The sequence below is a fragment of the Macrobrachium nipponense genome, chromosome 43, assembly GCF_015104395.2.
Source record: "Macrobrachium nipponense isolate FS-2020 chromosome 43, ASM1510439v2, whole genome shotgun sequence".
In the NCBI taxonomy this organism is placed as follows: domain Eukaryota; kingdom Metazoa; phylum Arthropoda; class Malacostraca; order Decapoda; family Palaemonidae; genus Macrobrachium; species Macrobrachium nipponense.
Window position 1 is genome coordinate 19665142 of NC_061104.1, and position 26817 is coordinate 19691958.

Sequence of the window (26817 nt, forward strand, 5' to 3'; positions counted from 1 at the left end):
CATATATATTTGTAATGTAATTAAAGTAGTTTTTTTATTTTTATGTGTTTTCTTAAACCTAAATTGTGAGGACTGCTTAAGCTGAGATTTTTGACTCAGTAATTTGCCTGAACTCTTGAACTGTGCATAATGATGGAACAACTGATATAGAACCTTTAGCATTGAAGCTAATATTTGTTTAATTATAGGAATCCATGTGAACAACATTAATGTTCAGCTAAAGTTTTATATAGGAGGAAAGAGGCCAAAACCAGAGATTGAAAAGTAAATGATTGAAAGCAATGTAGCAAAGTAAAGGATGCTGCAGAGAACTTTACTATTAAATAAATTGTATCCCATGCTGTACTTATGGCTGGTACTACACAGCTCTCAGGACGGGTATTTGTTTGTACATATGGACGAGTAAGATTCCGCAATGAAGAAAAATTTTATTATGCATGTACTGGAGTTCATTATTTCTTTAAAGATTTTACTAGTCATAGTTTTATGGTTCAGCTTTTTCTAGATGCCTTTAGTTTTTAATCATAATTTTTCTCCAGGAAAGCTACGTAAGATCCACTAATTATTGTAATTAATAGTAGTAGAAGTACGTAGTCACAAGTTCCTTTTTTTATAGGGAAACTTGAAGGGAAATGCAGTTGAAAATTTTCCTGGTGATCCTATAGTTTTAATTGAAGTCACTATGTTTAAATGAAAAAGAAGGTACTGTAATAAATTTTCCTAATATAACATTTTTGTTGCTAACTTTTAACTTCAAATGTTAGGAAAATCCATTTGTTCCTCTGTTGTTTGCGTTAACAAAGAATTAACTAAGGTCATAAAATAAATGAAAGTGAAGACAGAAGAAGATCACCTTGTCAGAGACCATACAAGCAAGACAGAAGACAAAGGTGCAAGTGAGGTAGCGTTATTTCAACACTCAATAGATGGCTCTGCTACGCGGGATGGATGCTCCAAGACCGCCTGGGAAATTTAGTTCAAGTTTATTACAAACTGGAAGAAATGAAGCATTGCATTTGATTCGCATTTAACTTGTATTAACTCAGTGAGAATTATTATGTTGTGAGAATGAGATATTACCGTAATTAGCGGTTTCTGTTAAATATGTAAGGCAGTATGAATATGGCAGGTTTTTGCCGGCTAATGTGTAGTGTGTAACTACAAATTGCGGGCTGTAGGTACCTACTAGTTTATTTTTCAGACACTAATATTTTCATTTCTCTATTTCTAAAATTAATATTTATTCTTAAATGAGGATAAATGAATTTTTATGACCGAGCCCTGCTTCTTACTATACATTCCGTAAAACTCGCTATTTGTATAAATTCATAATTGAACAGTGATGAAAAAGGAAAATATCTATTACTAAAGATGAGGAAACAAAGTGTTCATAATAAATGAAGTTGAATTTTATAGATGTACGAGTCACAAAAGGTCCATATTATTTTAATTAAATTAGACATTGTTTTGGCGTTGTAGTAGTTCCTCATACCAGCAATAGATGGCAATACTAAATGATTACATTTTAATGTTGTAGATGAACAATTCTTTCCGATCTTCGGAGTCGTATCTTCTGTTGTTTGTTTGTGTGTTACTGTGTTGTGATTTGTAGTTGGACGAAGTTCCCAATCCCAAAGTAACTAATATATTATAATGACATGGTAGTGTGACGTGACGTTATCTCAGCTGGAAAAGGAATTCTCACGTTCAACCGGTGACTGTCACAGTCACATTTGATTTACAAATTGAAATCTTTAGTAGTGTCAATTTGACGAGGCAAAATGGCGGCGAAGGTGTCCTGTTCTCATCTCTGGATTAATAAGAGAGGTCTGTGAATGCTGCCATTGTTTGGGATGTGGTCCAATGAGTCTAATACATTAAACTTTATATTTTGCCATATTTTGTAATAGTCTTGTCAAAACAGGCCTTGTTAATGGCCACCAAACATTCTTACGCGATGGGTAGACGTAGGCTTAGGGAAGCCGTGTACAGTAGGTACCTTACTAATATTTATTTTATTTATATTGATAGGCAGTGATAAATTTGTAACCCCCTGTTAGGTATCTCGTGTTTTAATCAATTTTTATTTATTTAAACGGTTAACTTTCTAGCATCATCTTGCAACTCTGCGTAATTTAGCCTATTGGCCTAATCCCAGGCCTACTAGGGTAGATCATCACAGCAGGCCAAGCAGGCCACCTACCATCAATGCAAGCCACCCTACGAAAAAGTACATTATAACGCGTCCTGACACCCGAGATGGGCATCAGTCGCGACTTGTTGTTGGTGAGAAACGGAGCTAAAGACCTCTACTCTCCTTTCGTCCTTTCGAAGTAAGTATTTTCTCCAAAGTTAGAAATTAAGGCCAAATTTTAAGATTTAAACAGAGGGGTACTGAAAACGGTCTCAAACGTAGTGCAAATCTCACCAAACGCGTTCAACATTTTTACTTACAACTCGAGGTATTTAGAAGATTGACGCCATCTCGATGTTTACGGAGTAGCTTGTGTCAATAAAACTAACCATTTCCTGTGATAAATCCGCACACCCACTTGACCCACAGACGCTGGAGCACTTTTTATCACAACAATCGAAACACGATTTCTCATCAACAACAAGCCAGGCGTAAACAGCTGTTGGGGTAGAAGATGACGAGAAGCGTGTCTTGGCTAATTTTTAAATAAGTAGTAAAACATCATATTTTACATATTTATGATGATTAATTTGAAAATATTCGTTATTGAAAAAGTAACTCGACTCTGACTCAAATTTAAGTAATTATTTTTCTGAATTAGAACGTTCTTTCAAGTTCTGTATTATGACGTCACGACATCTTGACTTTCGTACCTATTGTAAATAATTGCTATACTCAACTGTCATTGCAGAACAGTTTACCAGTTATTCATGCAGATTGTTATCAGCTATACATGTAATTGTTATAATCGTAATGCGCATATATATCTTTATTATTTACTTTTTGGATATATGAAGATGTTTTACTGCTGGATTATCGCCGTAGTGTGACGCAATCGTTTTCGGTCCATGGGCCTCTGTCTGTTTTCGCACCATAAGAAATTATGGGGCCGAATTTGCAATGACCCAGAAAAGTCGTTAAAAGAGGAAAGTTAGCATTGAGGGGCATATGTTTTGACTGAGAAAAATACAAATTTGGTTATAAAAACTTGATTGACAACTAAGCAGCATGTCTACTATGGGTTTCAGAGACAGTGCAAGCACGTTTTTGGGCAATACCTATTTCTGTAACGAACACTCTTAACAGAACGAGATTTTGCTATAGTGCATTACACCCAGTGCCTTAATTTATAAGGGTATCGTGAATCACTAATCGTAAAGAATAAGACACTTGTCCTTGTACCAAGAGACAAAAACTCCATTATGCAGAATGGATACGAACACGCGTATAAAGCTCCACCTACCCTCTCCCCAACCCCCACCCCCCCCTCCACCGCCATCCCTTTTCTTCTTCGTTCCTCCGCCTTCCTTTCTCTCTCTCTCTCTCTCTCTCTCTCTCTCTCTCTCTCTCTGTTGCCATTCGGTATGTGTTGACCCTCCAAACTGGGTATAAGACTACACACAAAACGTTGAAATTGGTGAAATTAGGCTATGTATTGGAAGTATATATACATAAATATTAAAGCAATTTTATCATTATTGCATTACTATGACAACTAGAATTCATGGAAACAGTTTATAACCTGTTAAGCGTCACCCACGTAATAATACGTTTACCTCGATCTACTCGGTAGCGCCTTCAACGGGATATTACGTCAAGACTTTAACTGTGCTTGTCAAGCAGTCACCCCGTAATAATACGTTTACTCGTATAGAAAGTGTAGGAACATCATTTGGTAACACTCTCAGCACATGGGAAACTTATTTCCAGCCTGGCAACTCTTTCCTGGTGGTCGCTTATGCTAGAAAACTGCCTGTCCCTGTGGTTTTCTTTCAATACGCTTCGGGGGTTTATCGAGACAAATTGGATTTCGCGTCTTTCACAATGAATGTCCCAAAGAGGAGGCATATTTCTTCAGGTGAGATCAATCAAATACTAGATGAGGAGTATGATATTGATAACCTATTTGTGATGATGAGAGCTCTAGTTCTGAATCCTCCAGTGATGATACCAAACTTTTCTTCCAATTGCGGGAGTGAAGATGACTTTTCTTTGCCGAGTGACTGGACTCCGAGAGAGAGAGAGAGAGAGAGAGAGAGAGAGAGAGAGAGAGAGAGAGAGAGAATTTCCTACAGTTAATTACAGTAATGAATAACAAGCATAAAAATCAATATTAACTTTGAAAACTATCATCAGTGCTATGATCGCTGATTACAAAAAAAGCGTGACGGTACGTTAGCAGCGAGCTCATCAGGGGCGGACGCTTAACAGGATAATAATGGAACGGCGTATGTGTGAAGCCTCCACTAATGTGGCAACGATGATTTTGCCATTCTTAGCATGCAAACATTAAAGGTTACATTTATTTCTGGCATACGATTATTAAAGAAATTCAAATAATAATAAAAGACTGAAATCAATGAAAAGTGCTAGCAAAAACAAAAAAGCAAAAAAAACGTATTCGTTCCTCTATGGTTTTGTCGGCCACGCCAGATGTACGAAAACGTTAGAAACATTTGATTTTATCTACTTTAGAAATATCTATTTTTCGGGGTAATTTGGTTGCAAAAAGGGATAATATACATGAATTAAATCAAAATTTTTAAATAACAAAGTAAATTTAAACTAAATAACGAGTAAAGTAAACAGTTTAGGGAATAAAACTTTGCAGTTTCGTCGTCTGTCGTCGTCTGCTGTTTGTAATTGTGTTTATGGCGCGCGCGCTTAGAAACCAGGAACAGCAACGGGTTTTAAAGTGCAATGTGGAGTGAACTGAGACCAAAAATGTGTATAATAAAAAAAAAAAAAAAAAAAAAAAAAAAAAAAAAAAAAAAAAAAAAAAAAAAAAAAAAAAACAAAACACAAAATCAAATCAAATAAGCACTGTGGAGTTTTCAGTTGTGATGGCAGTAAGGATAAAAACCGCCGATTACAAGGTAAGAAATGAATTCAGTTCCAACCATAACCCCGGGAATAACAAGTTTCATACTTTCACTAATATAGGCAACAAAATGTTGTTTTATTGTGCTGATTACAACTGCAATCTTGAGTAAGATCAATAAACGTTACATACATACGCTAACATTGTTCAAATGAGTGCTGGGAAGGCTGGGGAAAGATGGTGGCCGTCACTGATGAGAACCGTCCATGCAAAACGTAGCCGCCATATTGGATTTCAAAACTGCCTTGAAAACATATTTGTTCCGACACGGCATACAAACCTTCGGTCCTTTTACAATAGGAAGGTACTAGCGGCAGCTGGATAGGTCGTAAGCTTTCGAACAAGGGGTTCGGTAGTTAACTGCTTGTCCGACAGGCGCGCGCGCGCGACTGGTAGGTAAACAAACCACTTTTGCTTTCGGCCTGCTGGCGTGGTGGCGTGTATCATCGCTCTCTGCCCGCTTCATCGTCGTTGCTTTCGCATGATTGTGTTTTTCTTTTCTATTTATCTAGTGAAACTGAATTGTAAGTACAATCATTTCATTGAATTCAATTGTGAATTAAAGGATCTTGGTTTCACCACGCCCTCCGATTACCCGAGTGCCGGGACTGAAGGGCGTAAGTGCGGGAATTCATTTTCCCAGAAATGATCCTCGTATTGTGTATGCCCGGTGCAGAGGGCGGGCGGGAGCGCTCGCTCCGAGCGTATATTGGGTTGGAATGTGTAGATGAAAATCGTAAGTAAGTGCTCTTTTCATTTTATTTATTTTTTTTTTTTTTTGACCTGTATGCCCGTTGCCGAACGAATGCGCTCGGCACGGAAACTTATTCAGTATGGAAGTGGAATCGCAAGTACAGTATTCTTTTTTCATTTTCTATATTATTTTTGATTGTAGCATACTCATTTTGGATCAGTTTTCCGAGCTTACCCGGAAATTGATCCTTCCCCCTTTTTATTTTGAATGAAGTGAAATCGCAAGTGCAGTTCTTTTTCATTTTCATTTTTTATTGAGATTGCATTGTTTACTGGGATCAATGTTTCCGCTATTCCCGGGAATTGATCCTTCCCCTTTTTATTTGTATGAAGTGAAATCGCAAGCGCAGTAGTCTTTTCATTTTCATATATTTGTTGATTGCATCAATAAGGTAAGGAATGAATCCTTTCACCCTTGCGCTCGGTACCGAGGGCGCAAATGCGCTCGATCCGAGCCCTTATTCATTGTGAAGTGAATCGTTTTGCAAGATGCATTTTCATTTTATTCCTTATTATTGATTGCATCAATATTTATTTGGTTCAAGTTCCGCTCAGTCAGGGAATTGATCCTTATGCCCTTGCATTCGGGCCGATGGCACGATTGCTCTCGGGCTCCTTATATTGTTGTTGGGTACATGGGTACGTCGGGGGTGGGGAACGAGAACAACCCCCCCCCCGCTCAGTTCCCACAGATGGCTCTTCCCCTTGGGGGGGGGGGGGGAGGTTATCGGCGTTCTTCTCCTCGCCCGATCCGTCGAGCGCGGGGAGGGCGCTCGGTGCCCGATGTACAATTGTATTAGGGGTCTTCCACTCGTTCGGAGAGGGCTCACCCCCCCGCGCGAGGGGACTTCCCCCCCACTAATCGCTACTACTGTTATTTCCGCAGGTGCTACTGCCACGAGGGTGGACCTTGGTGAGGTATGGGCGTCCTTCCATTTGCAGGGCGTGCTAGTGTCCAGGGGCTGCGGTTCTTGTCTGGGCTACTGCGGTCACCCATGGAGTGGTGACCACGCAACCAGGTGACGACGTCCCTCCTCACCTGGTGTACTCGCCTCACGTGGTAACAGTCTTGCCTACAGCCGCTGTGAAGTGCCGTCCGCCATACCGAGAGGGGGGCGTCCGCCGCCAGCTCGTGGTTGCCGCGCTGCAGCGACCACACTTCCGCTGCCCTAGAGCGCGCCCCTGGACCTGCCGGCCGGTACCAGGATGTTGCTGGCTGCTGCTCCACTTCCTGTTTCCGGTGCTGCCTGCCGTACCTGCCGATTCTGGGCTGACTGTCCATGCAGTTGCTGCGCTGGCTGTCCCTGCCGTTGCTGCGCTGGCTGTCCCTACCGATGCTGTGCTGGCTGTGCCTGCTGTTCCTGAGATGCCCATACTATGCTGATGTCGTCCCTGTTCGTGGGTGGTACTACCCCAGACTTTGGTCTGTCTGTACAGGTGCGTCCGGGCCCTGTGGCTTCGGCTACAGCAGCCCCGGCTCCGCCCTGGATAGCAGATCTTACGTCTGTCCTGAGGAAGCTGACGAAGAAGAGGAGGAAGGTGTCGTCGTCGTCGTCTTCATCTTCTTCATCGTCGTCGGCTGCCGCCTCTTCCCCTTCGACTTCTAAGGCTTCACAGCCGAGGAAGAAGAAGGTTGCCTCCTCCCTCCTAAGAAGTCTCCCTCGGGGAGCTTCTCGGGACCCGTCTCACCTCGTGGGACCGGGAGGGTTCCTTCCGCTGGTCCTCCTGCTCCTTCGGGAGCGGGGCCCGTCTCTTCTTCTCGCAAGGAAGAAGACTACGGGGACCAGATGGGGTACCGGCTAACACCGGTACTTCCTCGCCTGGTGTCAGTGGTTCTGCCACTGCATCAGGGTCCGTCTCGGCCTCCTCGTTCGCGGGAGGGTACCGAGTGTACGGTCGCCTACCAGCGACCGTGCAGCCAGGAACCAGACCTCTGAGTCCGCTCAGCGTCAGGTTCACGGCACGGGGCGGAAGACTGGTGACAGCCGCTCATGCGACTCTCACCAGACCAGCTCTCACTCTCGCGGCGAACAGCTGGCTACCCGGGGACGTGACGGTCCACGACCGACCACGGGCTGAGGCTGGGAAGAGGTCCTCCCGTTCGCCGGTGCCAGCCACGGCTGGAACCAGCGACGTGACGTGCCGTGAGGACAAGCACCGGTCCTCACTGTGACAGTGGAGCCTGCAGGTCGCCTGACCGTCGCCTCACAGAAAGCGACCGGGTACGGCAACCAGCACCAGCTCTTCTGACACTCGAGATCGGGGCCGCTGTGCTCAGTCCAGCCGTTCTCCACAGCGAGACGGTTCGACCAGGCCTGCAGCTCGATCGCCACCGGCGGGTTGGACGATCGCCTGCAGCCCTCAAAGCCTGCTGGTTCTGCCAGCGAGCAAAGAGGGAGCGTCAGGTCTGCCTCTCCCATACCTTCAACCTCCTCGGGTTTACACCGGGAGGAGCGAGGTATTGAGAGTGTCGTGAGGGGTGCGCCCCTCATGATCCCACCACCAGCGCCCTACGTGCCAGGCACGGTTCTTGGACCGGCCAGGACGTATGCGCAAGTGGATGGGGAAGACGAGAGGGCTGTCGCTGTTCCCCCTTCTTAGGAGGAAGGTTCTCGGAATATGCTCTTGTTCGAAGGGCTTAACGGTCCCACTCTGCAAGATGCTGTGACTTCCGAGATCCAGAGGAACTTTGCCGAGGTTACGGCGCTGATTCGTCAGCACAATGACCTCGGGGAAGGATCGCCGCTCCCACCCAGCAGAGCCACGTCTCGGCTCGAGTCGTTTTGGGGCCCGAGAGGGAACCCAAATCGACGGTGGGTCTGCCGCGATCGGAGCTTGCCGACTGTGTTGAACCAGGTAGTCTCTCGTCTCCGGACAAGAAGGCTCTCTCAGTTCTGGACGGTCGAACAAGCTACTTCACCTCCTCTACTGCGACAGAGGCGTTTATACGTGTCTTCGGACACCGTATTTAAATACCCCTTCGGTCCTCCTGAGGTTTCGACCTCGACGAGGACTGGAATGAGTCGGAGCGGTATCGGCTCTCTCCTGTCAGGTGTCGATCAGCCCCACCCACCCCCAGACGACGTTCACAGTTGGCGGCAGACACGTACTTACAGTATGGAGTTCGTAACCCTCCTCGGGAAAACGTTTTCTCCTGACGATACGTTTTCCCAGGCTCTGAGAGGCCATCGCCGTAAGGCGATGGCTGCTCCTTTTCTTCTCCAACTGCTAGATCCGCTGGGAAGGCGAGCCAGTATCCAATTCCTCCCCCATTCCCTCTCTCCTTACGGCTACGAGGGAAAGGGGAGGGATCCTACAGAGATTTCTCTGTAAGATCCCACGTTAGGGGCTGCGCTACCGGGGGGACCTTCGGGTCTACCTGACGTAAGCCCCGGTCCATTGAGGAGGGATCCTGCCCCTCTCGATTTCTACGGGAATCGAGAGGACCACCAGCCGATATCGTCTGACGAATTCGGTGGGGGGTTTCGCAGAGTGCTTAGAATTCTACGGAATTTCTAGCGCACTCAGAGTGTTCGAGTTTTTTATGATCTCCAAACACTTAAGCGAGACCACGGTCCAAAGTGAGCGAGAATCCCCGATAATTGTTACACTATAATCGGGAACCTCGATTTTATTTTCGCTCGAATTCCAGTAACTTACTTTCTAGCATTCTTGGAAAGAAGAACCGCCTGCTCGAAAAGAAGAGTAATCTCAACAGTAGGAGCGCTTAACCTGGAATAGAGAAGAACGGACGGGAACTTCCAGTTTGGCTTGAACTATCGTCTTCGGTATTCTGTTCACCATTGAAGCTTTCCTTTGGGAAAGACTTCTCCTTCACTCTCTTGACTAGAGAACGAAGGCGGTCGATCTCCAATCCTTATTCTCTTTCCTCGAGGGGAAAAGATTTAGGATGGAGGTCGTGGTACAGAACCTACAAATATACTACGTATATTACCCTCGCGACAATGATTCTTTAACAGTTGAATTGTCCGTGGGGTAGGCGCATACCGTAGTTACTCTACGGTTTGTGACCGAGACGAATTGTATCTTAATTGAACTGCAACTCGGGTTGCCTGCAACCTCCCCACGCAGTTATCAGTTTTCGATTTTAGATACTTGGTATTGTCATGACAACACCAAATCAGCTTTTGTATTTACCGAAATCCGTTTCGGTTAAATATAATTGCTCGAGCGTATTCTTTATGCTCGATGGTTCTAGCCGAACGCATTCCTTCGTGGAATAATGGATTACCTGGCAACTCAGGATGACAGTCACCGAGAGCTACTGCGTATTGAACTGCCTGATAGCGGCTCAGTATCAGCTAGGTCTCGGAGATGCACGGTGGGTTACGTCTCTCTCCCCTGGTTGGATTGACTACCGAAACCGTATCTCTGCCCAACAATCATGGACTTAGGTCTCTGATTAACGGGGATTCTCGCAATAATGAAGGACCATCTACTGCTGTGACGCTCGATTTCATCGCCTTCGACATTGCGAGAATTTTCAACAGAGATATCTCTTGGACTCTTTCATCTTTCTGTTTTACCGCACGTAACAGAAGTCTGTACTAGTCAACCGCTGCAATCGCACTGCGATAATGCGAATGATTTTTGCAGACATCTGAGTTTGTCTTCAAATATCTCGTATTCGTAGGTGTGCAATTTCATTGCTCGCCCCGAATTAACAGATATGTCAGAAGACATCGCCTACTCTCCGACCTGACAGCTCTACTTCCAAATGTTTCAGCCCGATGAGAAGCAGTTCTTCAGGCAGTAGTTCCCTGTCTTCATTACTGGAAGCGCTCCGCTTTTATTGCAACTACGATCCTCACCGGACAGCAATCAATAGCGGTTAGCGTTCTCAGTCTTTGTAGCACAGGTTCAGAATCTTGAGAATCCTTCTCTCGGTTCAGCTGTGAAGACGTGGGTTGCATTTTCTGTACACCTTCGTCTTCAACGTCACATAGTGTTGTTTCTCCTTACCCGAGAATCACACTATACTGAATGTCTTGCCATCAAGGACCTCGGTCTCTAGAAGGCAATTGACTTTCGCCTGTTGGGCACATGCCTTAAGAGAGTCATCAACTTGCCTTCTGGCATCGGTGACGAACAAATTATTTGTTTAGTCTCTTGGCATAACCCTGTTAAGGCGAAGGTCACGTGACTTGCTCGGGTGCTTGGACAACTTGCCTCCTACCGAACGCAGTCAGTAGGCAGCTGTCAGAGCGCCCAAGTCTGTTACGAACTTCGCTGTGGACTTAGTTCGGTTGTTCCATAACAATCTTTTCTTCGTCCTAACGGCTTGTCACAGTACCCATACCATCGACACCCCACCATTGAGTGTCGGTGTCCTATCCACTACCGAGATCAACAACTTCGCTGCAGACGGATAGACCAGTATGGGTACAGGACATCACCGAAGTCGAGAAGAGGGATAGGTCATACGACAATTCCCCTTCTTTTCCTCTGAGGTAATTGCATGACTTTGCCTGCGAAGTCAAGCATCCAGGGGATGGGGATTCGTGACGCTCGATTTCGTACCGAATTCGTAGCGAAGACTCTGAACCCTTCGTTCCTGACGATCGGTTGGAGTCCTTCACAGTCCCCTCCCTAATGGACTTCACCGCCTTCGATGCGAAGAGATGCTGCTTTGTCCTGTGAAAGCGCGACCGCGCTTTCTGAAGAAACTCGACATCCCAGGTCGGTGTGTTGAAGACTCTTCGTCAGCACCAAGATGACTTAGAAGTACACTCCCTCGAGTTACACAAGAACTTCTCCGTGGCGCAGGTACTGAAGGCAGGGGTCTGGTACCTCCTTCTACCTTTTGGATATTGCCCACAGGTCCTTGGATCGTTTTCCTTAGGACCCGTGGTGGCTGCTCAACACGTTGTCTAGCTAACCCAGACCCTAGCAGGGGCTGAACAGCATCGAGTCCCTGGTGTGACTGTAATAATGATAAGTGAATGAGAGAGTGACTGGCTTCTCTTCCTATCTTTTTCTCCCCCTCTACCTGTGGGTTAGAGGTGGGATACGGTCATCACCTTGCTGGATAAGGACGAGATGCCGGTGAGCTACTCGACAGAGCCCCATCCTATCCCTTTCACTAGGGATGGGAGCGAATATCCACCACTTCCTCCTACAAGGGGGGGGAAGTGGATGCCAACAAGAGACAAACCATAACGTTGTTGCCTCTTGCAAATAGGAACTTGTTCTTGTTTGCTGGTACGAAGAGATACGCTTGCCTCTCTCTTAGTACTTGGTCCAGAGGTCTGACCATTGATCCTGCGGTGCACACCCCGATCAATCGGACAGAGGCTTGGATCCCTCCCTCGCTCTTACGACCAGGGAGGCTTCCAAGGTTGGGCGAACACCAGTCTGTTCACAAAAGACTCAGATTCCACCCACCAAGAAGTGAGTCTTCCTATTGTAAAAGGACCGAAGGTTTGTATGCCGTGTCGGAACAAATGACAATTTGTCCAAAATTGCATTTTTCCTAACTATACAAACCTGAGGTCCTTTTACACATAGCCCCACCTCATGCCACCCCTCACTCTGCAGTTTTTGCTTGGGCCAAAAGCAAAAGTGATTTGTTTACCTACCAGTCGCGCGCGCGCGCCTGTCGGACAAGCAGTTAACTACCGAACCCCTTGTTCGAAAGCTTACGACCTATCCAGCTGCCGCTAGTACCTTCCTATTGTAAAAGGACCTCAGGTTTGTATAGTTAGGAAAAATGCAATTTTGGACAAATTGTCATTTTACGAAGAGCTCACATGCTTATTTTAGTTCGTATGGGGCTTTCATATATCACAATATGTTGACGAAACTTCAGTCTTTTAAATGGTATGCTTAGAGTTGCAATTGTATTCATGTTTCACCAATTAAATCCTCGTGAATAAGACCCGTCTACCGTGATGAGGGTTGGCCTGTTGTGATGTTTCCCCCTATAGGCTAACCCCTCCCACTGATTACATCATAACCCTTAGATAGGGTAAACAACCGCATGGACTGGCCTAACACGCCGACGGTCACAGCATGCCACCTTCCGAAAAAGTATTAGGGGAAACACCAGCGACTACCCCACCCTTATCACGGTGGACAGGTCTTATTCACTCAATATTTAAATGGTGAAACAAGAATACAATTACAACTCCAAGCATGCCATTCAAAAGATTGAAGTTTCGTCAAGATAATGTGATATTATGAAAAAGCCCGCATACGCAACTAAAAATAAGCATGTGACGCTCTTCGTAAATATGTTTTCAAGGCAGTTTTTGAAATCCAATATGGCGGCTACCGTGTGGATGTACAGGTTCTGATCAGTGACGACACTATCTTTCCCAGCCTTCCCAGCACTCATTTAAACAATGTTAGCGTATGTATGTAATGTTTACTGATCTTACTCAAGATTGCAGTTGTAATCAGCACAATAAAACAACATTTTGTTGCCTATATTACTGAAAGTATGAAACTTTTTATTCCCGGGGTCATGGTTTGAACTGAATTCATTCTTACCTTGTAATTGGTGGTTTTTATCCTTACTGCCATCACAACTGAAACTCCACAGTGCTTATTTGATTGTTATTATACACATTTTGGTCTCAATTCACTCCACATTGCACTTTAAACAAGTTGCTGTTCCTGGTTCCTAAGCGCGCGCTCCACAAACACAGTTACGAACAGCAGACGACGAAACTGCAAAGTTTTATTCGTTAAATTGGTTTACTTTACTTGTTATTTATAGTTCAACTTTACTTTGCTATTTAAAATTTTAATTTAAATTCATATTTGTTCTGATACGGAATACAAACCTTTCGTACCCCATTTTGTAACAATAGGAAGGTAACTAGCGGCTAGCTGGATGGTCTTAAGCTTTCGAACATGGGAGTTTCGGTAGTTAACTGCTTGTCCCAACAATGCGCGCGCCGCGCGACTTGGAGGTGAAGAACCACTTTTGCTTTTGGCCCGCTGGTGGATAGACGTGTTTATCTTCGCTCTCTGCCCGCTTTTTCGCCGTTTGCTTTTCTTATAGTTGTGTTTCTTTTTCTGTTTACATTGTGTGACTGAAAATTTTAAGTACAATTATTCACTATTCTTTATTATTCAATTACATTGGAAGTGATTTGTTTTGGATCATGAGTTCTCTACGCCCTCCTGTACCGACGACTGCAGGGACTGAAGGGCGTAAGTGCGGGAAATTCAGAAGTTTCGCAGGATTGATCCTCATAGGGTAAAAAACCGCATGGTACTGGAGTGGACCATGTACGATCAATGTGTACAACCCCAAGAAAAGTACATTATAACGCGTCCTGACACCGGAGTAGAGGTCTTTAGCTCCGTTTCTCACCAACAAGAAGTCGCGTCTGATGCCCATCTCCGATGTCAGGACGCGGTATAATGTACTTTTTTTGGGGCTGTACACATTGATCGTACATGGTCCACCCCTGTACCATGCGATTTTTTACCCTATTTTGTGTGCTCGGTGCCGAGGGCGAGAGCGCGCTCGCGCTGAGCCATGTATTTTGGGTGAAAATGTGTAAGTGAAAATTGTAAGTAAGTACTCTTTTTCATTTATATTTTTGCCCTGTGCGCTCGGTGCTGAGGGCGTGAATGCGCTCGGTGCCGAGGGCGCGAATGCGCTCGGCACGAGCCCTTTTAATTATTTTTGTTTGAAAGTGGAATTGCAACGTGCAGTTAATTCTTTTTAATTTTCATATATTTTTGATTGCCATCAATAGTTCATTTTGGAATCATCAGTGTTTCTGCTCTTACCCCGGGAATTGATTCCATTCCCTTTTATTTTGGTGTGCAAAGTTGAAAAATCGCAAGTGGCAGTATTCTTTTTCCTTTTCATATATTTTTTTATTTGGAGTTGCATCAATTCGTCATGGATCAAGGTTTTCCGCTCATAACCGGGAATGGATCCGAGGGGGGGGGGCGTGCCGCCGCCGCTCGGGTTTGCTGCGCTGCTGCGACCAGACTCCCACTGCCCTAGAACTCGCCCCTGGACCTGCCACCGGTACCAGGATGTCGATGGCTGCTGCTCCACCTCCTTGGTTTACCCCCGTGCTAACCTGCCGTACCTGCCGATGCTGTGCTGGCTGTCCCTGCTGTACCTGCCGTTCCTGAGATGCCCATGCCTGCTGACATCATCCCTGTTCGTGGTGGTGCTGCCCCAGACTTTGGTCTGTCCGTTCAGGTGCGTCCGGGCCCTGTTGCTTCGGCTACAGCAGCCCCGGCTCCGCCCTGGATGGCAGATCTTATGTCTGTCCTGAGGAAGCTGACGAAGAAGAGGAGGAAGGTGTCGTCGTCGTCTTCATCTTGTTCGTCGTCGTCGGCTGCCGCCTCTTCCCCTTCGACTTCCAAGGCTTCACAGCCGAGGAAGAAGGAGGTTGTGCCTCCTCCCCTCCTAAGAAAGTCTCCCTCGGGTAGCTTCTCGGTGAGACGGGGGGGGCTCTTCCGCTGGTCCTCCTGCTCCTTCGGGAGCGGGGCCCGTCTCTTCATCCGCAAGGAAGAAGAATACGGGGACCAGAGGGGGCCGGTTAACGGCTACACCGGTACTTCCTCGCCTGGTGTCAGGGGCTCTGCCACTACACCAGGTTCCGTCTCGGCCTCTCATCCGTGAGAGATACCGAGTGTACCGTCACCTACCAGTGACCGTGCAGCCAAGAATCAGGCGCCAGTTTCACGGCATGGAGCGGAAGGCTGGTGAGAGCCGCTCAGGCGCCTCCCACCAGGCCAGCTCTCGCTCTCGTAGCGACCGGCTGGCTACCCGGGTTGATGTGATGGTCTCTGACCGGCCACGGGCCCGAGGCTGGGAAGAGGTCCCCCGATCGACCGGCTCCAGCCATGGCTGGCGCCAGCGGTGTGACGCGCCGTGAGAGCAAGCATCATCTCACCGTGACAGGGGTCCTCTGCAGGTCGCCTGACTGTCGCTCCCACAGGGAGCGAACGGGTACGGCAACCAGCAGCAGTTCCCCTGACACACGAGATTGGGGCTGCTGTTCTCGGTCCAGCCGTTCTCCCCAGGGAAACAACTCGACTAGGCCTGCAGCTCGATCCCCATCATGGGTTGGCGATCGCCTGCAGCCCTCCAGGCTCTGGTTCAGCCAGCGCGCAAGAAGGGGAGCGTCAGGTCTTCCTCTCCCGTGCCTTCAACTTCCTTGGTTTACACCAGGAAGAGCGAGGCACAGCGGAGTCATAATGAGGGGCGCACCCTGCACGATCCCGTCACGACACCGGTATGTACCAGGCACGATCTTCGTAACCGACCAGGACGTGGCAAGTGGCAGGAGGAGACCGAGAGGGCTGTCGCTGTTCCCCCTCCTGAAGGGGGAGGCTCTCGGGATATGCTCTTGTTCGAGGGGCTTGATGGTCCTACTCCGCAAGATGCTGTGACTTCAGAGTTCCAGAGGAACTTTGCTGAGGTTATGGCGCTGATTCGTCAGCACAATTGGACCTTGGGGAAGGATCGCCGCTCCCACCAGCAGAGCCCACGTCTCGGCTCGAGTCGTTTTGGGGGCCCGAAGAGGGAACCCAAACCGACGGTGGGTCTTGCCGTGATCGGAGCTTGCTGACTGTGTTGAACCAGGTAGAGTCTCTCGTCTCCGGACAAGAAGGCTCTCTCAGGTCTGGCCGGTTGAACAAGCTACTTCCACCTCCTCTACTGTGACAGCGACGTTTTTACGTGTCTTCGGACATTGTATTTGAATACCCCTTCTGTCCTCCTGAGAGGTTTCGACCTCGACGAGGATGGAATGAGTTGGAGGACGGTATCGGCTCTCTCCTGTCCGTGTCGATCGGCCCCACCCAGACGACGTTCACATGGCGGCAGACCCTTACCTCAGTGCGAGTTCGTAACCCTCCTCGGGGAAAACGTCTCCTGACGATACGTTTTCCCAGACTCTGAGAGGCCGATGGCTGCTCCTTCTCTTCTCCAACTGCTAGTTCCACTGGGAAGGCAAGCGAGTATCCAATTCCTCCCCCATTCCCTCTCTCCTTACGGCTACGAGGGAAAGGGGAGGGATTCTACAGAGATTTCTCTGTAGGATTCCATGTTGGGGACTGCTGCTACGGGGGCGACCTTCGGGTCCTACCTGATGTAATAAGCCCCCGGTCGTTGAGGAGGGATCCTGGCCCCATCCTCGATTTCTGCGGGAATCGAGAGGACCACCAGTCGATAATAGTTTGACGAATTCGGTGGGGGTCTCGCCGAGTGCTTAGAATTCTGCCGAATTTCTAGCACACTCAGAGTGTAAGAGTTTTTTTTTTTTTACGATCTCCAAACACTTAGGCGAGACCACGGTCCAAGGTGAGAGAGACGAGAATCCCCGATAATTGTTACCACTATAATCGGGAACCTCGCCGAATGCTCGAATTCCTGGAATTTTTAGCATTTGGAAGAAGACTGCTGCTGGAAGAAGAATATCTCACAGTAGACGACCAACCTGGAATAGAGAAGAACGGACGGGAACATCCAGTTTGGCTTGAACTGTCGTTTTCAGTATTCTGTTCATCATTGAAGCTTTCCTTCGGGGAAGACTTCTCCTTCACTCTCTTGACTAGAGAACGAAGGCGGTCGATCTCCAATCCTTATTCTCATTCCTCAAGGGGAAAAGAATTTAGGATGGAGGTTGTTGTACAGAACCTACAAATATACTACGTATATTACCCTTGCGACATGATTCTGTTAAGTAGTTGAATTGTCCGGGGGGTAGGCGCATACCGTAGTTAACTACGGATTGTGACCGAGATGAATAGTATCTTAACCCTTAAACGCCGACTGGACGTATTTTATGTCGACTTTTTTGTCTCTCGGGTGCCGACTGGACGTATTTTACGTAGACATACAAAAGTTTTTTTAAAAATTCGCGGAAAAATACTTTGTTCCGATACGTAATACAAACCCTCGGTCCTTTAACAATAGGAAGTAGCTAGCGGCAGCTGAACGGTCGTAAGCTTCGAACAAGGGGAGAACGGTAGTTAACTGCTTGTCCGATCGTCGCGCGCCGCGCAACTGGGAGGTAAACAAATCACTTTTGCTTTCGGCCGCGGGTGTGAAGGACGTGTTCGTCATCGCTCTCCTGCCCGCTTCATCGTCGTATGCTTTGTTTATGTGTTTTCTACTAATGGTTTGTTGACTTGAAAATGAAACTGTAAGTACACTGTTTTCATTTTCATTACTTAATTATGAACCCTTGAATTATGTCTCGGTGCCGAGGACGGCACGCTCGCGCCGAGTCAGGTATTGGGCGAAGGGTGTAATTGAAAAATGTAATTACTTTTTTCATTATATTTTTTGCCCTGTGCGTTCGTTACCGAGAGTGTGATTGCGCTCGCACGAACTTTTAAGTTTGTATAATAGAATGCAATGAAAGTGGATTCGCAATTGCATATTCTTTTCATTTTCATTTATTGATTGCATGAATTTAATCTGATCAATTTTCGTTCTTACCCGGGAATTGATCCTTACGATTTTTTATGTGAAATGAAATCGCAAGTGCAGTATTCTGTTTTCATTTTCATATATATTTGTGATAGCATCATATTATTGGATCAGTTTCCGTTCTTACCCGGGAATTGATCTTTTCTCCTTTAAGTTCTATGAAGTGAATCGCAAGGGCAGTATTCTGTTTCATTTTCATATTACTTTTGCACTGCTGTGCGGGGGTGGGGGTGGGGAAGCGAAGGTCTGCCAGGAAGTCGTCGGAAAGCTCCCGCGACTCCCTTGGTAGCCGATTCTTCGTCTTCCTTCCTGCCCCCCGCTCAGCTTCTTCATTGTATTTTGTATTTGGGGTCCTTCCTTGCGTTCGGATGGGGCATGTCTTCCCCCCGTGCGTGAGGGAACCCCTCTTACTAATCTATCTATGTTACCGCAGGTGCTACATCCGTGGGAGGACGACCTTGGATGTAGATGTAGATCCTCACGAGGTTGTACTCGTTGTCGGGGGCGAGAGTGCTCCCGCAACGAGCCCTGTGTAACGTGTATGCATTCGTCAGAGGCGCAGTGGGTGCTGTACGAGGACACAAGAAGTCATCGGAAAGTCCAGTGACTCCTTTGGTAACGGACGTCCAGTTGTACTCAGGGTCTTCCGTCCGCTCTGGGTGGGGTTCTCTCCCCCCAGGCGCGAGGAAGCCCCTCTAACTAACCCGACTGTTGCTTCCGCAGGTTGCCATCAGCGAGGACGACCTGGAACATGGTGTGGGAGTCGCTGGGACTGCAGGGGTTGATTCAGCGGTTGGCGGGGTCGGGTGGCAGTGGTCACTCATGATACGGTAACCACTACAACAACCACAATCTCGACACCAGCATATGAGATGTCACCGCACCTGGTGTACACACCACATGTCATGTCGGTAACACCCACGGCTGCAATCCAGAACCAATTCCTGCCGTGCCAATCAGGACGGTGCCACCGCCACCTGGTTCTTTGTATTGCCGACCCCGGACTGCCGCTGCCCAAAAGAGTACCCCCCTGGACCTGCCGCCAGTGCCGAGATGACGGTAGCGGCCGACAGGACGCCTGTCTCTCCTGTGGTATCTGCCGTGCCTGCCGTACCTGTTGCTGTCCCAGCCGCTCATTCCCTTTCAGATCATGGTGCCTGCTGCTCATTCACTTTCAGATGTTCCTGCTGTTCCTGGACCTGTTCCTGTTGTTCCTGCTGTTGGTGATGCTGTCACAGTCTCAGGTCTTTCCGGACAGGTGCAGTCGGGCCCTGTTGCTTCGGCAACTGCCCCGGCGCTCCCTCCTGGATGAAGACCTGACGCCTGTCCTGCGGAGCCTGGCGAAGAAGAAGAAGAAGAAGGAAGAAGGTGTCGTCGTCGTCTTCTTCGTCGTCCGCTTTGCCTGCCTCTCCTTCCCCTTCGACTTCTAAGGCCAAACAGCCGCCGAAGAAGAAGAAGGTTGCCTCCTTCCCCCCTAAGAAGACTCCTTCGGGTTATCCTTCTAAGGCCCGGCTCGCTCAGGCGAGCTGGGGAGCTCTTCTGCTGGTCCTCCTGTTCCTTCGGGAACGGGGCCCGTCGCTTCTTCTGCAAAGAAGAAGTCGACGGGGACCAGAGGGCACCAGCCTCGGCTGGTGTCGTCTCCACTGGTGCTAGCGGGCTGCCGCTAAACCAGGTTCCGTCTCGGCCGCCTGCTTTCGTTCGCGAGAAGCACCGAAGTGGACCGCTCTTCAAGAAGACCGTCCAGCCAAAGTTTTCTGAAGCCCGAGCTCGCTCGCCGTCAAGACAGCGGCGCGGAGCAGAAGACTGGCGAGAGTCGTGCACACAACTCTCGCCAGGCCAGTGGACGCTCTCGCAGCGATCAACTGGCTGCTCGGGCTAACGTGACGCCGAGAGGACGCTGGCCGGTCTCGACGCGCTACAGAGCCTAGCAGGTCACCCGTCCGCCGCTCCCGATGGGACCGGGCGGAGACGGTGACCAGCGGCAGCTCGCCTGACGCTAGAGATCGGTCTCGACGTTCTCAGCCGAGCCAATCGCCCCAGGCGAGCGGTAAGGCTAGGCCTGCTGCTCGACCGTCACCGCGGGTTGACGATCAGCAGCAGCCCTCCACGCACGCTGGTCCTGCCAGCGAGCGAGAGGGGAGCGTCAGGTCTGCCTCTCCCATAACGGGTTGAGGCGAGGAAGGGGTCCCCGCTGGCCGTCGGTACACCACGGCTGGTACCAGCGGCTCGACGCGCCGAGAGGACGCTCGCCGGTCTCACCGTGACAGCGAGCCTAGCAGGTCACCTGACGCCGCTCCCATCGGGACCGGGCGGAGACGGTAACCAGCAACAGCTCGCCTGACGCTAGAGATCAGCGTCGACGTTCTCAGCCAAGCCTCTCGCCTCAGGCGAGCGGCAAGGCTAGGCATGCTGCTCGATCGCCACCGCGGGTTGACGATCAGCAGCAGCCCTCCAAGCACGCTGGTCCTGCCAGCGAGCTAGGGGGGAGCGTCAGGTCTGGCCTCTCCTGTACCTTCAACCTCCTCGGGCTACGCGGGGAGGAGCGAGGTACCTATGAGTGGATCGCGAGAGGTGCGCCGCTCGCGACCCCGCTATGACGCCGTATGGACCAGGCACGGTTTCTAGGACCGACCAGGACATACGCGCAATTAGCTGGAGGCGCCGTCAGGGGTCTGCCGCTCTTCCTCCTTCTGAAGGAGGAGTATCTAGGGATCTATTCTTGTTGGAGGGACTGGACGGTCCTACTCCGCAAGACGTGTTACTCCCGAGATACAGAGGAATTTGCAGAAGTCATTAAGCTGATTCGTCAGCATAATGAACCCTGCGGAAGGATTGCCGCTCCCACCAGCAGAGCCCACGTCTCTGCTCGAGTCGTTTTGGGGCCCGAAGAGGGAACCCAAACCGACGGTGGGTCTGCCTGCGATCGAGCTTGCCGATTCTGTCTCGAACCAGTGTTTCTCGTCTCCGGACAAGAAGGCTCTCTCAGTTCTGGCCGGTCGATCAAGCTACTTCCACCTCCTCTACTGCGACAGCGGCGTTTTTTACGTGTCTTCGGACACCGTATTTAAATACTCCTTCGGTCCTCCTGAGAGGTTTCGACCTCGACGAGGACTGGAATGAGTCGGAGGACGGTTCGGCTCTCTCCTGTCAGGTGTCGATCAGCCCCACCCAGACGACGTTCACAGTGGCGGCAGACCCTTACCTACAGTGAGAGTTCGTAACCCTCCGCGGGATAAAAACGTTTTCTCCTGACGATACGTTTTCCCCAGACTCTGAGAGGCCATCGCCGCAAGGCGATGGCTGCTCCTACTCTTCTCCAACTGCTAGTTCCACTGGGAAGGCGAGCGAGTATCCAATTCCTTCCCCATTCCCTCTCTCCTTACGGCTACGAGGGAAAGGGGAAGGATCCTACAGAGATTTCTTTGTAGGATCCCACGTTCGGGACTGCGCTACCGGGGGGGGACCTTCGGGTCCTACCTGACGTTAAGCCCCGGTCGTTGAAGAAGGAATCCTGCTCCATTCTCGATTTCTACGGGAATCGAGAGGACCACCAGCCGATATCGTTTGACGAATTCGGTGGGGGTTTCGCAGACTGCTTAGAATTCTACGGAATTTCTAGCGCATTCAGGGTGTTCGAGTTTGTTACGATCTTCAAACACTTACGCGAGACCACGGTCCAAAGTGAGCGAGACGAGAATCCCCGATATGTTACACGATAATCGGGAACCTCGCCTATGCTCGAATTCCTGGAATTTCTAGCATTGTGAAGAAGACTGCTGCTGAAGAACCATCTCACAGTAGGCGACCAACCTGGAATAGAGGAGATCGGACGGGAATATCCAGTTTGGCTTGAACTATCGTCTTAGTATTCTGTTCACCATTGAAGCTTTCCTTCGAGGAAGACTTCTCCTTCACTCTCTTTAATAGAGAACGAAGGTGGTCGATCTCCAATCCTTATTTTGTTTTCTTGAAGGAAAGAATTTAGGATGGAGATCGTTGTTCAGAATCCTACAAATATACTACGTATATTAACCTCGCGACATGATTCTGCTAAGCAGTTGAATTGTCCGAGGGGTAGGCGCATATCCTAGTTATTCTACGAATTGCGACTTAGACGAGAAGTATTCTAATTGAAACTGCAACTCGGGGTTTGCCTGCAAACCTCCCAGGAGTTTTCAGTTTCAATTTTATATACTTATGGTTTTGTCACGACAACACCATTTCAACTTTTATATTTACCGAAATTCGTTTCGCCTAAATATAATTGCCGAGGCATATCTTTTATGCTCGATATTTTCTAGCCGAACGCATTCCTTCGTGGAATAATGGATTAACCTGGCAACTCAGGATGACGAGTCAGCAGGCTCAACCACTGCGTATTGAACTGCCTCATAGCAGCTCAGTATCAGCTGGGCCTCCGAGATTCACGTCATGTATGTCTCTCTCTCCCTGCTTGATTGACTACCGAACCGTATCTCTGCCTAACAATCATGGACTTAGGTCTCTGATTAACGGGGATTCTCGCAATAATGAAGGACCATCGACTGCGGTGACGCTAGATTCCATCGCCTTCGACATTGCGAGAATTTTCAACAGAGATATCTCTTGGACTCTTTCATCTTTCTGTTTACCGCACGGTAACAGAAGTCTGTACAAGTCTCCCGCTGCATCGCCACTGCGATAATGCGAATGATTTTGCAGACATCTGAGTTTGTCTTCAAAATATCTCGTATTCGTAGGTGTACAATTGTTCATTGTTCAACCCGAATTACAAGATGTGTCAGAAGACATCGCCTACTCTCCGACCTGACAGCTCTACCTCCAAATGTTCAGCCCATGAGAAGCAGTTCTTCAGGCGGCTTTCACCTGTGTTTTCATTACCGAAGAACGCCCGCTTTCATTGCAACTACGACTTCTCACCGGACAGCAATGAAATAGCGGTTAGCGTTTTCAGTCATTTGTAAGCACAGGTTATGAATCTTGAGATCCTTCTCTCGATTCATATGTGAAGACGTAGGTTGCGATTCAATATCTACCTTCGTCTTCAATGATACATAGTGTTGTTTCTCCTCAGCTGAGATTCAACAAACATGAGATGTTTTACCTTCAGGGACCTCGGTCTCTAGAAGGTAATTGACTTTCGCCTGTTGGGTACATGCCTTAAGAGAATCATCACCTCGCTGTCCGGCATTGGTTGACAAACAAAAACATCATTTGTTTGGTCTCTCGGCATAACCCTTTAAAGGCGAAGGTCACGTGACTTACTCGGATGCTTTGACAACTTGCCTCCTACCGAACGCAGTCAGTCGGCAGCTGTCAGAGCGCCCGAGTCAGTTACGAATTACGCTGTTGACTTAGTTCGGTTGTTACACAGCAACCATTACTTCGTTTTAATAGCTTGTCACAGTACCCATACCATTGACACCCACCATGGGATGTCGGTGTCCTATCCACTACCGAGAACTTCGCTGCATGGGATAGGAGGATGCGAGAGAACTTCGTTGCTAACGGACAGACCAGTATGGGTACTGGACATCACCGAAGTAGAGAAGAGGGATAGGTCATGCGACTATTTTTTTTCCTTCTTTTCCTCTGAGGAACTGCATGACTTCTCCTGCGAAGTCACGGCACCCAGGGGTGGGATGGGGATCCGTGACGCTCGATTTCGTAACCGAATTTCGTAGCGAAGACTCAAACCCTTCGGTCCCTGACGATTGGTTCGAGTCGTTCACAATCCCCTCCCTAATGGACTTCACCGCCTTCGATGCGAAGGAGATGCTGCCTTGTCCACAAGAACTTCTCCTTGGCGCAGGTACTGAAGGCAGGGGTCTGGTCCAACCAGACGCATGCCCTTCCTTCTACCTTCGGGATATTGCCCACAGGTCCTTGGATCTTTTTCCTTGGACCCGTGGTGGCTGCTCAAAAACACGTTGTGTATGCGAACCCAGACCCACCCTCGCAGGCTGAACAGCATCGAGTCCTGGTGTGACCGTAAGAATGGATGGTGAATGAGAGTGTGACTGGCTCCTCTTCCCATCTTTTTCTTGCCCCTCTCTACCTGTGGTTAGAGGGCACGACGGTCGTCACCCTGCTGGATAAGGACAAGATGCAGGTGAGCTACTCAACAGAGCCCCATCCTATCCCTTTCACTAGGGATAGGAGCGTATATCCACCACTTCCTCCAACAAGGGGAGGAAGTGGATGCCAGCTTGAGACAACCCATACTTTATGTTGCCTCTTGCAAACAGGAACAAGTTCTTGATTGCTGGTACGAAGAGATACGCTTGCCTCTCTTCTTAGTACTCGGCCCAGAGGTCTGACCATTGATCCTGCGGTGCACACCGATCAATCGGACAGAGGCTTGGATCCCTCCCTCGCTCTTACGACCAGGGAGGCATTCCAGGGATGGACGAACACCAGTCTGTTCATCAAAAAGACTCATATTCCTCCCACCAAGAAGTGAGTCTTCCTATTGTTAAAGGACCGAGGGTTTGTATTACGTATCGGAACAAATGACAATTTGTCGAAAATTGCATTTTTCCTAACTATACAAACCTGAGGTCCTTTAACATACAGTCCCTCCTCATGCCACCCCTCACTCTGCGTATTTTGCATGGGCCAAAAGCAAAAGTGATTTGTTTACCTCCCAGTCGCGCGGCGCGCGACGATCGGACAAGCAGTTAACTACCGTTCTCCCCTTGTTCGAAGCTTACGACCGTTCCAGCTGCCGCTAGCTACTTCCTATTGTTAAAGGACCTCAGGTTTGTATAGTTAGGAAAATGCAATTTTCGACAAATTGTCATTTTAGGCCTACCAGCCGAAAACTTGAATCACACGCCTTGGGGGTATGCTGGGAGTTCACGGATCAAGGTGTTGTTTTGTTTACAATCGTTACGCAGGCGCGCGCAAGCGCGAATTTCTTTCTTGCCGCACTAAAAGTATCTGTGACGCATCTCGGAAATTATTTCGTCACTTTGACATAATTTTTTTTGTTTTTTACCATTTTAAATTAGCCGTTACATGGAGTATTATATATGAAAATGTGCGCATTTGTATGTAGAATACAACAAAAAAAATACTCATGATTGTAGCTTTTATCAGTTTTGAGTATTTTCCATATAAATAACGATAAGTGCCAAAATTCAACCTTCGGTCAACTTTGACTCTACCTAAATGTTTCGAAAAACGCAATTGTAAGCTAAAACTCTTATATTTTAGTAATATTCAATCATTTACCTTAATTTTGCAACTAATTGGAAGTCTCTAGCACAATATTTTTTCGATTTTATGGTGAATTTATGAAAAAACTTTTTCTTTACGTCCGCGCGGTAAAACTCTTCCGAAAAAAATCACACATGCGATTGTGGTAATGTTTGCACCATTTTAAATTAGCCGTTACATAAAGTTTTATTTTGTTCATGAAACTTACCTGTCAGATATATATATAGCTGTATTTTCCGAAGTCCGACAGAAATTAAAAAACTTTTACGACACACGTAGTGGGAGTCAGGTGGTTAGTACCCATTCCCGCCGCTGGAGGCGGGTATCAGGAACCATTCCCATTTTCTATTCATAATTTTTTCTGTCGCCGGTGTTGTAAACACAGTTTTCAGCACCTCCGTCTTGAATTTAGGAAACTTGGCTACTATAAGTACCCCTATTTGATTTTTTGGTATCTTGACTTTTGGATCGGTGGCTAGGCACACATTAATTGTGGATTTGATTGATTTTGGCTTGATTTCTCTTTAAATAAGATGTCTGGTTCTAGTTCGGCTAGCGCCAGGTTTTGTACCAAGAGTGATTGTCGAGGTAGGCTACTGAAAGCATCAGTAGACCCCTCATACTTTGTGTAAGAGTTGCAGAGAGCATGATTGTATGTATGAAAGTCGCTGCAAGGAATGTGAGTGTCTGTCTGATTCTGGATGGAGAGCGTATGAGTCCTATCTGCGTAAGCTTGAACGGTGGGATAGGTTAAGGAGGTCTTCCTCCAGGAGCGTTTTCAGGTAAACGTCAGGAAGTTCATGTTTCTCCTAATAACCCTCCTTTAATCACTACTCCTAACCCTGTAGTGTTGCCTTCGGGCCCTGAAACAGTGTCTGTGGAGGGTAATACCCTTACGCTTATCTTAGAGTCGATTCGTAATTTAGAATCTAAAGTGCTCGCCTTAGAAGGCAAAAGTGAAGGTGCAAAGTGCAGTGACAGTGCTCCTTCGTTTGTGGAGGGTGCGTCAGATCGGCCCCATTTCGCCTCTAGGCCTAGACCGCTGCCAGACTCCAGGTTTCAGGGAGAGGGCATGTCGAAAGCCGCAGGAGGGTTACGGGGAATGCCCACCAATCTGACGTGCCTTCGGCAGTATCTGTTGACGCTACCCAGACTGCCAAGGAGCGTGGCGCGTGCACTCTCCTGAAAGAGTGTTTCTCTACTTCAGAGGCTTCCTCCCCGCACAAGGGGTGGAGCTCTCAGTCTGTTTCACGCCCGCCTGATAAGGAGCGTTGGTGATCGTGACGCTTCACGTCCAGTTTTTGCTCTCAGAGCGGCGATCTTCGC

At 48.0% G+C, this 26817-nt stretch overlaps 1 protein-coding gene across 1 annotated transcript in view; it reads left to right on the plus strand.

Annotated features, from left to right (window-relative positions):
• Positions 1-1567: 1567 nt before the first annotated feature.
• The window catches only part of LOC135213554 (uncharacterized), a 102397-nt gene continuing 77147 nt past the window's right edge, over positions 1568-26817 (plus strand). Inside the window, exon 1 of the mRNA XM_064247521.1 lies at positions 1568-1827. The gene's annotated coding sequence lies outside the window, so the exon portion shown is untranslated. The remainder of the gene's footprint in view (positions 1828-26817) is intronic.